The sequence below is a fragment of the Corvus hawaiiensis genome, chromosome 5 (assembly GCF_020740725.1).
Source record: "Corvus hawaiiensis isolate bCorHaw1 chromosome 5, bCorHaw1.pri.cur, whole genome shotgun sequence".
Classification (NCBI taxonomy): Eukaryota; Metazoa; Chordata; class Aves; order Passeriformes; family Corvidae; genus Corvus; species Corvus hawaiiensis.
In genome coordinates this window covers 61884558-61899392 of record NC_063217.1, presented here as the reverse complement: position 1 = coordinate 61899392, position 14835 = coordinate 61884558, and the positions used below count along the sequence as shown (strand labels likewise).

The following is a 14835-nucleotide window of genomic DNA, read 5'->3' as shown; positions in this document are numbered from 1 at the left end:
ATGCAGGTACTGATTTTGGCGGCAGCCTCGAGCTGTCGACCCCGCGGTGCGGCAGGGACATTGAAGTTTTAGTACCCGACAGGTTTGTCCCCGGGGACAGGGGGGTTGTGGCTCCCGGAGGGTTCGGAACATGTTTTCGGGGGGATTTGCGGGGGTGCTGAGGTACCTGCTCCTTGTCTTCAGCGTGGTTTTCGCCCTGCAGTTCTGAAAGGTGATCCACGCAAATGGAGAGATTTGCATAGAGACCAGGCAGTAGTGCTGGGTGCTGAAACCCTGTGTGATGTTCACCTTGAAAGATTAGGACTGTAATTTCTAGCTGTGCCTGCGTGTGCCTGCATAGGGAAACACTTAAGGAAGAAGTGCAGAGGAACTAGATGTATTTATTTTGACCTATAGTTTCATAAATGGTTTAACTGAATTTTTTTGGCTAACTAGAGTAACTTGCAAGATTCCAGTATAGACCTGTGAGTCCTAGCCTTATTTTAATGACTGAATTTTGGGTTCTTGGTAGTGTAGGTTTGTGACAAGGTCCATGTGTGTCCACATATTGGACCATGAAATTTTACTATGAAAAACAAGTGGTGGGTTTCCTGTTAAGAAAAGTAAATTTTTCTAGCGAACAGAAGTTATTTTTCTCCACTAAAGCTGTGTTGCTCCCTGATGCCTGTGCATGCTTCTGTGCCCAGTTATGGCTGTACAGATGTAGGATGTTCCTGAGCTCACAGACTCCTATGGATCCATTCAGGCTCTGCAGAGAGCCAGCTTGATTGCATCCTTGGCACATTTTGGTGACAAGCTAGCAGTATCTTGAAGTAGGCTATGTGAACAAACTGTACAGTCTGCATGAACAGACATTTCTACAGTATCTCGCTCATCCTGTGCAATCTTGGTAGACTTAACAGCATTTGAATATATGAACTTACCTGCTGTGGGAACTGGTCTGTGGCAGTAAGCCAGCCAAATCCCTTTCTTTGCTTTTAGGTTACGGGCAGGCAGGCATTGTGTCCTGGAAATGTGTGTCCATGTTAATGTGGCTTTGTTCCTTTGCTCCATTGCCCTGGCCAAGAAATGCTGACAATCTAACTTTGGCTGCACGTTGGGACTCTGAATGGGAGTCTCCTCACTATGTGGTGTGGGTCTTTTGAGCTCAATTGGAGCCAGCTCTGGAATACTCAACACTATTGATAACAAGATGTTCTGGGTAGAAGAACCCCTCAAATATCAGTGGTGGTAGATTAGAGGGTGGTAAATGGTATCCTTCCATTTGGTATGTGTTTGCTAGGAACTGGACAAATTTCCTTGTCCAGTTTGTTGGGCAATTTTAGGCTGCTAGACTCGGAATAAAAATGCAGTGTTTTGGGTTTTGTGGTCATACTGCGTCTCTTAGCCAGCTGATTATCTCATTGAAGCAAGTTAAGCATAGTGCCGGTGTGACTTAATATCTTCAGCACTCACTTAAAAATGTATTACAACATTTCTATACCAAAGTTTAAGGGTTGGTGTGTTCAGTCAGTTGTTTGTTCCCAGTTCAGTACCTCAGGATCAGCTACTTGATAGTCCTGATACCATACAGTACTGTGGGAAAAGAATGCTTATCTTTCTGCTTCAAAATGGTAACAGAAAGATGCTAAGTAAAAAAATAATTATGGTTCTTGGTATTTTCAACCTTGAAATAACAAGGCTACATTAGCTTGTTGCGTTGTGGTACAGCGGTGACAGCCGCTATGTGGCTCTGAAAACCTTGGTATTTAGCTCTGGTTTAGTGGAGCTAAACTGCCAGAAGTGTTCAAGGCGAGCAGGTCTTCAGGATGTATTGATGTGTGCTGCTGTTAGAGGAATTCAGCAGTGTGTTTCACATCCACCAACCTTGCATTAACTAATTCTTAGTTTTCTGCAAGTGTTCCGTGGGATTTTTAGCATTTAGGAAACTTCTGTGGTGCTTTATGTGAAGGGAATGGGAGTGAGTGTGGGCAGATGTTCTGCTTGCCCTTTGAAATGCTCAGGACTGTCATGAGATTGTTTGGAAACTTTGGGGTTGGAACATGGTGTTTCACTTCCCAAATGTTGATATTAACTGTTTCGTGACTGGGTTCTGGGCATTCACTTGAGTTTCTGAAGATGTGCTAAACTGAAAAATGTAAAGAGAAGCCAGTGGTTCCCTCTCGGGTGGTTAAATTGCCAAAGGACAAATCTGTTCATGTTGATTAGCAGTTTCGTTCATGTTTGTAAGTGATTTTAAGCCCCTATTGCAAAATAGTGGAAATACTGTTTCAGCAGTGGCCTTTGACTTGCAGGACTTCCTGCCATGAGGAAGTCTTGTGTCATTTGTCCAAAATAAACAGATTTTGAAGAGTGCAGATAAAGTATGCTTTGAGAAACTGTACATCTAAGTCACAATTTACTCCCTGTTGCTTGCTTGCCTTTCTGATAATTAGTACCATGGAAATCTATTCTTATGACGTGTTCCTAGAATGTAACTTGCATTTGTAATGGGAAATAGAATTTTCTGTTGGTCCACAGTACAATTTCTGATATGTGTGTAGGTGGAAAACAAATTATTTCTTCATGGCTTTAATACAGAAGCTTTTAACTTCACTGGTTTCCTTCTCGATTCTTTTTTGATGCTGGTGGTGTTGCTGATTGCAATAGTGCACTACTCAAAGTACCTAAATTGTGACAAATACTTAACAGTATGAGTTTCTTTGAGGTATTTGCAATGCTGATTGTTTTAAAAAGTACTTTTTTTGTTACTTATCTGTCCTAAGTGATCAACAGCTTGAATCTTTAAACCTTCATGCACCCTTCAGTGTAGAAGGACCGAGGTGCATGGATGTAAGATTGTCACATCTCCTAGAACAGCTCTCTTTAACTTTGTAATTTGGTTTACACTTTTCATTTTGTAATAACAGGAGCTATACAAGAGTGAAACTGTTTATCTTCTGTTGGAGACTTTGCATCCTGCTGCTGGGCTGTTCATACCTTGTTCAGGCTGGGTAGGAGAAAACAGGACATAATTATAAGGTCCCTGTGCACGTTTTGTTTTAAGCTGCTGTCCCACAGACAGTATAGAAAGTGTTGCCATATCCTTTTGTTGGGTACAAAATCCTGCTGGCAGGATGTAACATTTTAACTGAAGTCATTGGTAGGGAGGTGAGAGCAGCTTCTTGGCTCAGGTGAGAGCACTGCAAGCAGGACTGAGTATGTGTTAGTGGTGATCCAGCCTTGAGAGCATCTGTTTGGCAAGCAACCCATGATTCTTGAGGCAGTAGTGCAGGCTTTGGCTTTTTGGTCACATCCCCTGTTCTTCTTGATATTACAGGTAAGTGTGTACAGCACTTTGCTGGTACAGACAGGGATTTGGTGACTGCTCTGAGGACTGGATGGCAACATCTGGCTGAAGAGGCCATGGCATGGTCTCTGGTGTCACTGTTGGAGGAACTTCCTTACACCTGCTAAGAGCTCTTGGCTGGTATAGAGGCTTTCAAAACAAGTGTGAAGTGCAGCTTTGTCCAGTCCAAAGAAGGAAGAATAGGTCTTGTTCTTTTTCTATTTGCTTTGCTCTAAGTATGTAGGAGGTTTTTTTTTTTTTTCCTTTCCTTTAAGGCTTTTGTGAGTGTAGATGACCTACATCTTTTGTTTTTTCCCATGAACAGCTTTGGGGTAAAATTTTCTGATTTTTGTTCTGTGTGGAAATGTGTAATTGACATGGTTTTTGACAGTTGTGCTGATGTCTTTGAAATTTTGAATGACAGCAGGGAATATTTTTGGCTTTTTTTTATGGTGTAATTTGTTATTTTTCTTTTTTCTCTCTCTACCTGTTGAGCAAAGCTGTGATAGTGGAAGTAAACTGTCTGTACTGGGGTTTGGGGGAAAAAAAGTTTGGTGTTTCTTTGGCATTACTTTAGTGAAAGCTACATGCCATCTTTTGGGACATTTCATTTGAGGGAAGAGGGTTTTGACTGCCTGGCTGGTTTTGGTGTTTCATCACTACCCTGTGATGGATTTCTGCCTGTCTTAAGCATGTGACTTGTAAGGCTTCTCACATATCGCAGAATAGGAACAGATTTGCAGAACTTGCACATGTAAAAAAATACCTTCTGAAATTTCAAATGCAGTAGAGCAGTGTTGTGCTAGGAAAGAGGGAATTGTGTGGGAGCAATAACAATAATGAATGTTGAATGGTATGAAGGCAGGTGGCTTCTCATTTCTGGGCAAATTTTAAGAAATGTTGGTGAAAGGTAAGATGGATGCATCTAAATTATAACAATCAGATATGCATTAATAGAATGTTTAGTTCTTACACCTTCACAAATACTATTATTTCCATGTCATGCATTTTTATTATAATATTACATGGAAAAAGCTTTTATCAGGTTGGCTAACTTAATGTACAGACAATAATAAATTTGAAAACACATGGAATAAGTGGATTTTCCAGGTGGCTTATTTCATCCCTTTTTCTCTTGCTCTACAGAAATTTTTTGTTGCACTGGAAGCATGTAAGAGATAAATTCGTGCTTTTTCAGGCTGGGTGGGTATTTATCGGTTACATGGGTAACTTAAGCTTCTTTTTCCAGTTCTAAGACATCTACCTTAGAGAATTCAGACCCTTTTAACTATAAAGCTGGTCCCTCTGTTGAATCATCTATTTTCTTACTAATGGTGTGACGGTTTTGGTTTTGAATGTGCATTTGAGGATTTGTAGTGAAGGATTTCAGAGCTAAGGGGGAGTTACCAAAATTGATCCTTATCTTAAACAAGCTATATCAAATAAGCAAATGGGAAAAAAACCCCAGACCTTCAGAGCTGACAATTTGGTAGTGCTAAGATAGACACATGGCTAGAAAGAGAAGATACTCCTACATGTTCTTAGGTGTTTTGGGCTTTTTTAAGGTCTTTCAATTTTGGAACGTGATGACTTCAGTGAGAATGTGGATCAGTAGCTCTTGAGAAAAATGTACATCTGGCTTTCTATTTCACTGCAGCTTTTGTCAGAATTATCACCCTGCATTGGGTAGGAGAGAGTAGCTCTACCTAGTGCTACTTTTCTCAGTATCATTCTGCCAGGTGGAACGTGGGTGCAAGTGTACCACGTTTTATATTCTTATATTACCAGATGATTTATTATTTTCAAATGAAGACATAGTAAAAATCTCAGTGTTGTCCAAAGCAGGATGGTTTCATATGTGTGAAGTAATAGATGATGGGATGTTGCTTCAGAAAGTGGAATGTATTTGAATGCCATGGTAATAAATAGTGTTGCTTCTTATCCCTGGTTCTTGCTGAGAACCAAAATCTGAGCTCACAGACGGACTGTAACAGGAAGAGGGGGTTTATACAGCAGGAACTTCCTACAGTTTGTGTTTGGTTATTTGGCACTGTAAGCATATCTTTTTTTGTATAATTTGAGATAAGGGTAATAGAAGGAGAAATTGCAGGGCTAGGCAAATGATTAGGGTATCCAAGAAGGTATGCTGTTTAAAGGATACACAGGGATAAAACATGCCAAAATATCAACTTGGCTTGGTAATAAAACTTTCTAAAGACTTTCCAAGTGCTTGGATGATGGACAATCCTAAAAGGGAGAAAGACTATTCAGAATGCCTTAGGTAAAGATCTCTGGGAAGGTTAATCAGATGTAAGTGCACTTGGCATAATGAGCCTCAGCTTTTGTCTGAGGTTTATTAGACCGGTGGGGAGTATGGGCCTGTGGGTTGTTCATAGTAGGAGAGCTGTTCCTAGGGACAGCTTGTTTTTATGATACAGAGGGATCAGTGGCAGTACCAGTTCACATGATTCCTGCAGCCAAAGTGTGCAGAGCAGGGGGCAAACAATGCATGGAAGTGAGCTCAGAAATTATACTTAAATTTGGGGGGAAAAAACCCAAAAAACAAACAGAAAAACACCTCCAAAAAGCCCCAACAAAAAACCCTAAACCAACAAAAAATCGAACTGAGCAGTTGCCTGAAGACAACCAAAGGAGTAATGGGAACCAAGAGACAGGAATTCACCATGTTCGTAGCTTCAGAGTGCCCTTGATGGTCTTAGGATTTGGTTCTGCATTTGTGTGCTTGCCAAGGCCTATTTACTTCTAATGGGGTTTTATGGAGGTCCTTGGGTCTTCAAGTGAGAGCCAGGGATGAGATTGAGGCCTTGGTTTGTATTTGCATGAGTGCACAGGGTACAGAATGTATCACATGGCAGAATGACAGACAAAACAGGTAAAGAGTGCAGTTCGTAATGTAAAAAATGCCTTTTGATGTTCTCAGAGTTGAAATGTCGTGGTGTAGGCCCTCAGTTGTGAGATTGGCTTGAGTTATGGCTTTTAAAGCAGTGAAAGCACAAACTAAGTTGATTTCTTTTTTGATTTTGAGCCTTGATCATGCAGTTGTCATTTTCTTCCCACAACTGTGAGGGTTACATCATCTTTGGAATCTTCACATGGCAGAATGCTCTGGGCTGGAGTGCCACAGGTATGATGAGATTGAGAAAGCTGGGATCAGAGCTGGTAATATTCTTGTCATCACTGGTTTCCTGTCTGATAAAGTGACTGAAGAGGAGTGAAATTTATTTTATTTGGGAGTTTCTTTATACTTGCAGAAGAAAGGATGCCTCTCTGAACAGGCAGAAGTAAACATTCTTTATAATTTTATTAGCAGTCATGTGGAATAGGCACAGAAACGGTTTTGGTATTGCATCACAAGTTAAATACTAATACTCGAGTCAGCAGTTGAGCAGTGAGCCACAGTACAAATGTAAAAACAAAGTCTGTGTGGATATGATCTAAGAGAATGCTAATTTGCTTGTTAATTAGGTTTGCAAAAGTTTCTTTTTAACAGTTCTGATCAGTGAGCCTAAGCTAGTGATGAATACGTAATTTAGGTTTTGAGTGGGTCATGAAGTAACCAAGGGAGTATCTTTTCAAGCTTTTCATTATTAGAGTGTGTAAAGGCATCGTAGCAACATGTCTTAGTTTGACTGTAGCAATTTCTGGAGACAGAAATATTTTGGTTTCATTTCTTTCCAGCAACATAGCCATGTTCCCAGCAGTGTTGGATCAGGATAGGAGAGACCATGGCTTCCTTGCTGTCTGTTGAAAGCCCGTGCAGTTTGACTGGTGATGTTTTTGTAGAGACAGGACTCTGGATGTGCTGTATAAGTAGCAGGATTTTTTTTTTTTTTCTTAATTACTTGTACAGTCTTGGGGTTTATCCCAAGGCAGCAACCCAGCCCCGTGTAGCGACTCACTCATTCCCCCTGCACCAGGAATGGGGAGGGAATCAGAAGAGTAAAAGCTGGAAAATCCATGGGCTGAGATAAAAGACAGTTTTACAGGGAAAGCAAAGCCACGCACACAAGCAAAGTGAAACAAAGAATGAATTCCCTGCTTCCCACGGGCAGGCAGGTGCTCAGCCTTCTCCAGGAGAGCAGGGCCCTATCATGGATAATGGTTTCTTGGGAAGACAAACACCATCACTCCAAATGTCTCCCCCTTCCTCCTTCTTCCCCTCTGCTTTATATCCTGAGCATGATGTCACATGGTCTGGAATATCCCTTTGGTCAGCTGGGGTCACCTGTCCGTGCTGTGTCTCCTCCCACCCTCCCAGGCACCCTCAGCTTCCTTGCTGTCATGGCCAGTACAAAAAAGCAGAAAAGGCCTTGGCTCTGTGTGAGCCCTGCTCAGCAATAACAAAAACATCTCTGTATTATCAACCCTGAGTTCAGCACAAATCCAAAACACACCCCCATACCAGTCACTGTGAATAAAATTAACTCTACCCCAGCCGAAATCAGCACATACAGTTTCCTGGTGTGAATTGGGATAGCCTACTGATCAGTTAAACCCTTAAAGTTATAACCTGTTTTTATTTCAGTAAAGCACATATGTATATATTATGTGCTTCAAATACAGATGATGATATGAATGTTTAGGTTTTTGTTGGTTTGTGTTAGTTTGTGGTTTTTTTTTTTTTTTCCTTTTTAATAAAAGGAAGCAGAGAAGGTGTGTGTAGTGGAAATAATGTACTCGGAAACATCTTTTTAGTCTAGCTATGTGTCTTTCCATTGTGATCTTTCTTTATAGAAGGAGATCAATATAGTTGGTGTTTTTCTGAAGTAGCTCAGATTGAGCAGAGAATATACAAAGGTGAGGATTTAGGTTCCTCTTGCATAGACAGAATAAATTTAAAAGATGAAAACTCTCCTCCTCTTTCCTGTCTGTTCCTCTTTTCCATCATCCTTTGCAGAATGAAGCTGAACTTGCCACCTGAGTATGGATGAACATTTCAAATGAAAACATAATAGCACAAAGTGTGAGAATAAGCTCATTTAAATAGTTTAGGAAAAGAAAAGGATACCTTAATTAGTAGATGTTCATATTGTGTGGAATTCAGCTTGGAATTGTCTTGTTGCATTACGCTGAGGGTTGTGGTGCTGAGGTGGAAATCCCTAGACCTGCTTGTTGTTTGCCTTTGTAATACTCCTCACAATGAGTAGGAAAGTGGAACACCTCAAGCACTGCAGGGTCATAGTAAATTGAAATACATTTTCTTGACTTGGGTTCAACAGACTGACTGCTGTGTCTCGGAAGGACTCATCTTTAAGTTCACAGTTTGAACAGTTTGAACACACCAGACAAATTTTGGTTGGAAGGGACATGTGTAATTGTGCTTGAAGCTTGACATTTGCAGAGGTTGGGAACATGGTGTTTAGAGGCTGAACTTTTTACGGAAAGAGGTAAGGGTATGGACAAGCTTTTTGTATGCTTTAAACAGCTAATGAAAACATGTTAATCTTTCATGTCCACTGTGGAGCCCAGTGGCAGATAGGCAGAGAGTGATTTCTTTTTCTCTTTTTTTCATGTGATAGTGAAGGTAGTAAGATAATTTTTAATGTGGTAAGCTATGAAAGTACTGGATATTTTACTGTAACTGGTTTTTTTCACTGTTGGGCTTATAACTTCTCTGTTGCTTAAACTTCTGTGTTTGCTCTTGGAGTGGTAGGCAGCAGTGATGTGCCAGCAGCTGTGAGGTCCTGGCAGTGGCTGAGGTAAACCTTGTTGGAAAGTTAGCACAGCTTGCAGAGGGCTCTTACCTCTACCCAGGAGAAAACAAGCTGCTTTTGTGAATTTAAATAAATTAATCATAAACAAGTGCCCTTCAACCCTGTTACTTGGCTTAGGGTGGATGTTCAAGGAAATGAGCCTGCACCACACAGGTGGAGAAGGACAGGAGCTTGATCAGGAGCACCCTGACTTGTCTGAAAGTTTACTATTAACTTGGAACATGGAAAGAGCATTGGTCAGAAGTCACACTTTCTTGTTAAAGTATTAAATAATTTTGGATTAAAAGTCTCTGAACAACCTATGTTTTTAAAAGAATTGCATTGTTTGGGGTTAATGAATGGTCTTGATATTTAAAGAAGAAAAGTAGGTGCACAGTGTTGTATTTTCTTACTAAAGTGGGAAGACTCTCCTTGGGTAGTTTTCTGTATAAATGTTTCAGGAAGATAGCTTTGTCTATGTGAATGGAAAATGGAGGCCTCATGAAGACTTCTATTTTTTTCTATGTTATTTTCTCTTTCATTTAAGTATTGCTGTTATTTTTTAGTCTGGACAAGAGGTATTTGTCTGCAGGTATCTCGAATTTTGTAGAATTCTTTTCACCTTCTTTTTAATTACTGCTTATATAGCAATGTTCAGTTTGCCAGTTAACACGCAAAAATCTACCAATAAAAAGTAAAACCAGCAAAATAGGTCCCTTTCCCTCTTCCCCCAGTTTCTTCATTAACAACATAAAAGTAGGAGAAGAAAAAACCTGGTCAGGCAAACACAACATGAGGATTTTGTTTTGACCAGTTTACTGTGACTCTTTGGGTTAAAAATGAGTTTTGTGTTGCCTTCCAGCTCTCTCCTCGGGTACTGTTAAAATATTGCTTAGGCTGGGCTGTTTGGAGTGTATGTGCTTACAGATACTGCATTAATACTGTTCCTTATTCCTCTCTTGGAGAAAGATCATGACGTTCTCACCCTCCCTTTCTTTTTCTCATTGCTATACTTAAGTATTTTGATGTTAGTTTATACCATTTGTAACGAGTACCCCTGAGATGGGATTCCTCTAAGGCCTCACTGAGAATGGTGAACAGGTCTGGAAGGAGGACGGCAAAACTTCATCATGAGCTGAAGGCTTGTACTAAGTATGTAGGCTTGTACTACTGTCTCCAAATTTCTACCTCTTACTAGGTTACTCTTATTTTCTACTGTTTGTTTTGAAGTGTCATGTTGATTCATCTTGAAGAATAGCCAGCCCAGAAATTTTATTTCAATAAAAAGGCATGGAAGAGGAGGAGGAGAGGAAGAGAAAAGGATGGAGAATATGAGTGTTCCAGAGCAATAGCTGAAAAACGTGTGTACTGAAGCAGTATAATTACAGTGCTTGACATCTTTTCACTCTATGTGGTGTCCTTTCTTAGTTAAAAACAACTGCCTTTTGAAGAATCTGTTGCTTCAGTGGTGATGATCGACTTTGGATGACTGTAATGTTTTTTGCAGTAAGAAATGATTATCCATCTAAGCAGTGCTGCATTGGTTGAAACGTCTTTTATTTAAATGGACGTGTCTCTTTTAAAAAGATGTTCTGTGTAATTAATGGCTGTGAGTTAAGGGGGAGTCTTACATGGTTAATAATCTGTTCTCCTGGTCAGTTACCACTCCTAGGAGGTTTTGTTTTCATACTGAAAGTGAGTTTTCTCACCTTCCAGTACATGTTGTAGTGCCTTTATCTGCTTGGTCCAAGAACTGAGCTGTGTAAGTACGATCTGCATGCAGAAATGACAACGCAGGCTCTTTTTAACTTTATCTTGACCTTCAATAATAAATTTAGCTTTCAGTAATAAAATATATTTAAGTGTTGGTAGTCATTATTTGTATTCTGGTTGCTCTCTTGAGCTATAAGAGGACTGACCTTTAGATGTCTCAGAGTAGTCTGTTGGTGTGCTGGTTTATGGAGTAATATTTCTTGCCTGCTTTGAAAACCTTCCCTCCTCCCCCAATTCAGAGATGCCTCCTGCTGCATCCTAGGGTCATGTAACTCATGTTGCCATGGGCTTGCTGGTTGTTCTTTTGGGATTTGTGTTCTGTGTGCACGGATCCCTTCTTCCCACTCTGGTTTCTAGGCACATAGCCATGCATTTCGAGGTACTAAAATGGGTGTCATTGGAAGGTGCCCTATCTGCAAAGAGATCCAAATAATTGTATCCAAATAATTGGTTAGTAATTACCACCTACTCCCCCTGTGTGCTCATCCAGGTGCATGAATTACTGACTTCTATTTCTTGCATTAGGTGGTGTACCTTTAATGTGATTAAAGGGAGGTTGCTGAGCTGAAGGTATCAGTTTAATGATGCTGAGCAGCACGTGCCAGCTCTGGTAGTGAATGAGTATCTTCATGTGAAGATACCATGTTTATCTCAAAATGATCAATTTAATAATGCCGGTGAGATAGCAAATATAAATGTCTTTGAGAAAGATGTCTGGCAAATCTGAACTGATATAGCTTGTCTAAATAACATTACCGTAGTCACAATTCAGTTTCAAAATGGTAGAAATTTCATTACTCAACCCAGCAGGCGAGGGCTTGGAGGGAGTTGGGTTTTTGTGTCTGTTTGTTTGGTTTGTGGGGTTTTGGTGTTGTTTTGATGTTTCTTGTGGTGGTCTGTTTTGTTTTGTTGTTATCAGTGTGTGTTTATTTGTTTTAATTTCCCCCCAATAGTTTAAGCACATCAGATGATTTCAAAATATGAGGTCCTCCCAGTACTAAACCAGGGAGTGCTTTGTTTCTTTCTGGCTTCCAGCATGCTGGTTATATTGTCAACTGGGCAGGGAGATGGAAGTGGAGACAAAGCAGTGCCATTTGTGCCACAGTAGTTCTTGGAAGACAGTTTCTCTTCTGAACTATCTTTATAGATCTGCAAGCTTAAGAAAATTGTGTTGCAGTTGTTATGCAAGACTCTTTTCATCTTTCAGTTGAGGAAATAGTACCAGTCAGTCTCACTTGGACATAGGCAGAGATTTGTCCCTACTTTTTAATAGGATGAGAAAGTTTGGTAAATTTAAGAGGGAATATTGTTTACTCTTCAGTCATCCTGGGTGTTTATTTGTACTCTTTGTTGCCTTCCTCCTTCCTGTCGCTGGTTAGTGACCCTTTGTCACCAGTCCCTGTTGGGCACCTCTTGCTGGATGGTGGGATTCTCCCTTTGGGCTGATAGGGGAAGAGGTGCTCTCTGAGTGTACACTTTACATTATCCACGTGGCTATAGGTTTTTCAGCCACTTCCAAGCAGAATGCTGACAAGTCCGGGCAGGCAGACGGAAGGAATGTGTCAGCTTGCCACAAGTAGGAGAACCCAGCTCAGTGACCCATCTCTGTTTCACAGTTAGTGTTTCTCTTGCAGTGTTTGTTCTTGTAAGTCTGGCATGTAAGTGCTACTGTTGCTCCTGGGAATGCTTAAATGAAACAAATGCATTAATTCCCTTTCCTGACTTGGTGGGTTTTTTTGTTTGTTTGTTTTATATTTTGCTCTTGCAAAAAACGCTGCTTATGAGAGCAAGCAAAGGAAGATTGTGTGTGTGTGTGTCTGTGCTGGTTTGTCAGAGCATTCATTTATCCATTCTGCTGGTTTGAAGGATTTTTTTTTTTGAGTCTTTTTTGTGCAGCATAATCTCAATTGTGTGCCGTTCCTGAGCTGCCCTTGAAAGAAAATTATGCTTTATGGACTTTCTGCAGGTGTGTTGCTGATCCAGTCTGCTGGGCTTCTGTTTTAAAACAAATGCTTTGGATTCATGCCGAAATATTGCTCAGAAAAAGATTGCTACAGAGAATTCCTCCGGTGTCCTCCTGGAAATGCATCAGAGCACGGGAGAGAAACCACAGATAGCAGTATGGGCCTGATGCACTCGGACCCACCTCAGAATTTGCTCCTCCTCCCTTTATATTTTTTTAAAAATATGGAGATCTTATTAATTATTATTAAAAATCAAAAGGAGACTACACTGAAGACTAAATAGATTTTTTCTGCTCCTAATTGCTTCTAGTAATTTCAGTTCAATAATTTTTATTTCAGCATATGCATGCACAAGTAATTTGGGATCAGCATAATTGTTTCTGCTTAATAGAATCTGGAATGGCTCCCTTTTGTCCATAGGATTGGTGATCAGTGAGTTAACTTCAGTTTTATGCAAGATATGTAAATCCTAATTTAGTTTCTTTGTGTTCATTTCTTGTTGACTGGGATGGTGTAAGGATGAACGTTTTGTGGTTTTTTCTTTTGCTGGGCAGGAGGGTAGTTGTTGAGACATGACAGGTTTAGGAAGTGGTATGTTCTTGTTTGCTAATTTTATTTTTTGTTTTGTTTTGTTAGGCTTTGGGATTTCCTAGATTATGCTACTGACAAAGCAGGCAAGAACCTTTTAGTGATTTAAAGAGAAAAACAAATGACAATTATTTTCATTATTTTATTGTTGCCTTCATTTTTTGACCTCTTCCCAAACTAAGTTTTAGGGTTATAAAGCGGGAATAATCAGATTTGAACATCTGTGTTTGAGCTTCTTGTGGTTTAAGTAAGAAGGTTTTCAGGACTTGTCTGTCCATGGAATTGTAGTCTGTCTTCCATTTTGCATCTCCTTCATGTCTTCTGGATGCTTCTCCTTTTTTCCTCCTGCATCCAGAACTTGCCTGCTCAATTTTGTCAATTTTTTCAAAGTCACTGATAATTGCCTTTTGGGGTTTTTTTTTTCCTCTTTCTTTCTAGTTTGCTCTTTTCTCTCTTCCCTCTTTGAAGAAAGAGATTTAATGTAATGGGGAAGATATTTCAGGACTCAGAATGAACCTCAATTATATTTGCGAAGCCTGAAGACAAATTACCTGGAAGTAAAGAGCGTGGTGTCTTAGGAAGGGTTCTGCAGTGAGTCTGAGTTAGTTGTCTGTCCACTCTTCATTGGAAAAGAGATGATTACAGATTTGAAGTATCTGATGGTGGATAGTGAGTGATTAAGTTAAGAGAAACTGCTCATCGGCTGAGCTGCACAGAGGGTGGAATTCACCTCTCACAAGTGTGCAGACCCAGCTGTCCAAAATCAAGATGGAGTGTGTGGAATGCCCTTATAGCCTTGGGAGGAAACAATTGCCTTTTGCAGGTACTTAATTCCCATTACCTGAGGAAGATCATACTTTCAGAGAGCCGTTCAATCAGAAATTATCAACTGTAGAGTGACCCCAGCCACCTGAGAAGTGAGTCTTTTGAGTCAATTGTCTTTTTGATGTGTGAGTTTACTAATAAGACACATTTTTGTGTAAACCATTTCTAATGAATGTGGGTAACAGAGTGAGGAGCTTTGGAAGCTTAGCTGTGAGCTTTACTACTTGCTGAGTTTTTAGCATTTAGGTATCTGTCTTATATGTAAATTTTTTACAGTGCCAGGTTTTTCTTGTTGGAGTCCTGGAGCACTTTGTGGTTTTTCTCCTTCTGCTCCTTCCTTAGCACCAAGTCCAAAAAGAATGGGAGGGTGGGTGGGATTTTCAGATCTGCCTTTCTTTTCCACAAGGAAGGGCATCACACTCTATCCACAATTGCTGTTCCAGTTGCACTTGAATTAGTGTACAGTAGTGTCTTGAGAGTTACCTGGTGTTGCTTTACTCTTTGAACAGGTAAAATGGCTCCCCTGAGTCCTGAACATGAGAGTTGTTCAAAGCATTTGCCAGAGAGCTGTGAGGGGAGTGAGGGGACTGCTGATGAAGTTGGTGTAAGGGCGCTTGTTGCAGAGCAGGTCATTCATCAAAAT

At 40.3% G+C, this 14835-nt stretch overlaps 1 protein-coding gene across 3 annotated transcripts in view; it reads left to right on the top strand.

Annotated features, from left to right (window-relative positions):
- WDFY3 (WD repeat and FYVE domain containing 3) overlaps window positions 1–14835 on the top strand; it is a 152655-nt gene that overhangs the window by 658 nt on the left and 137162 nt on the right. The gene's annotated exons all lie outside the window — the stretch shown is intronic.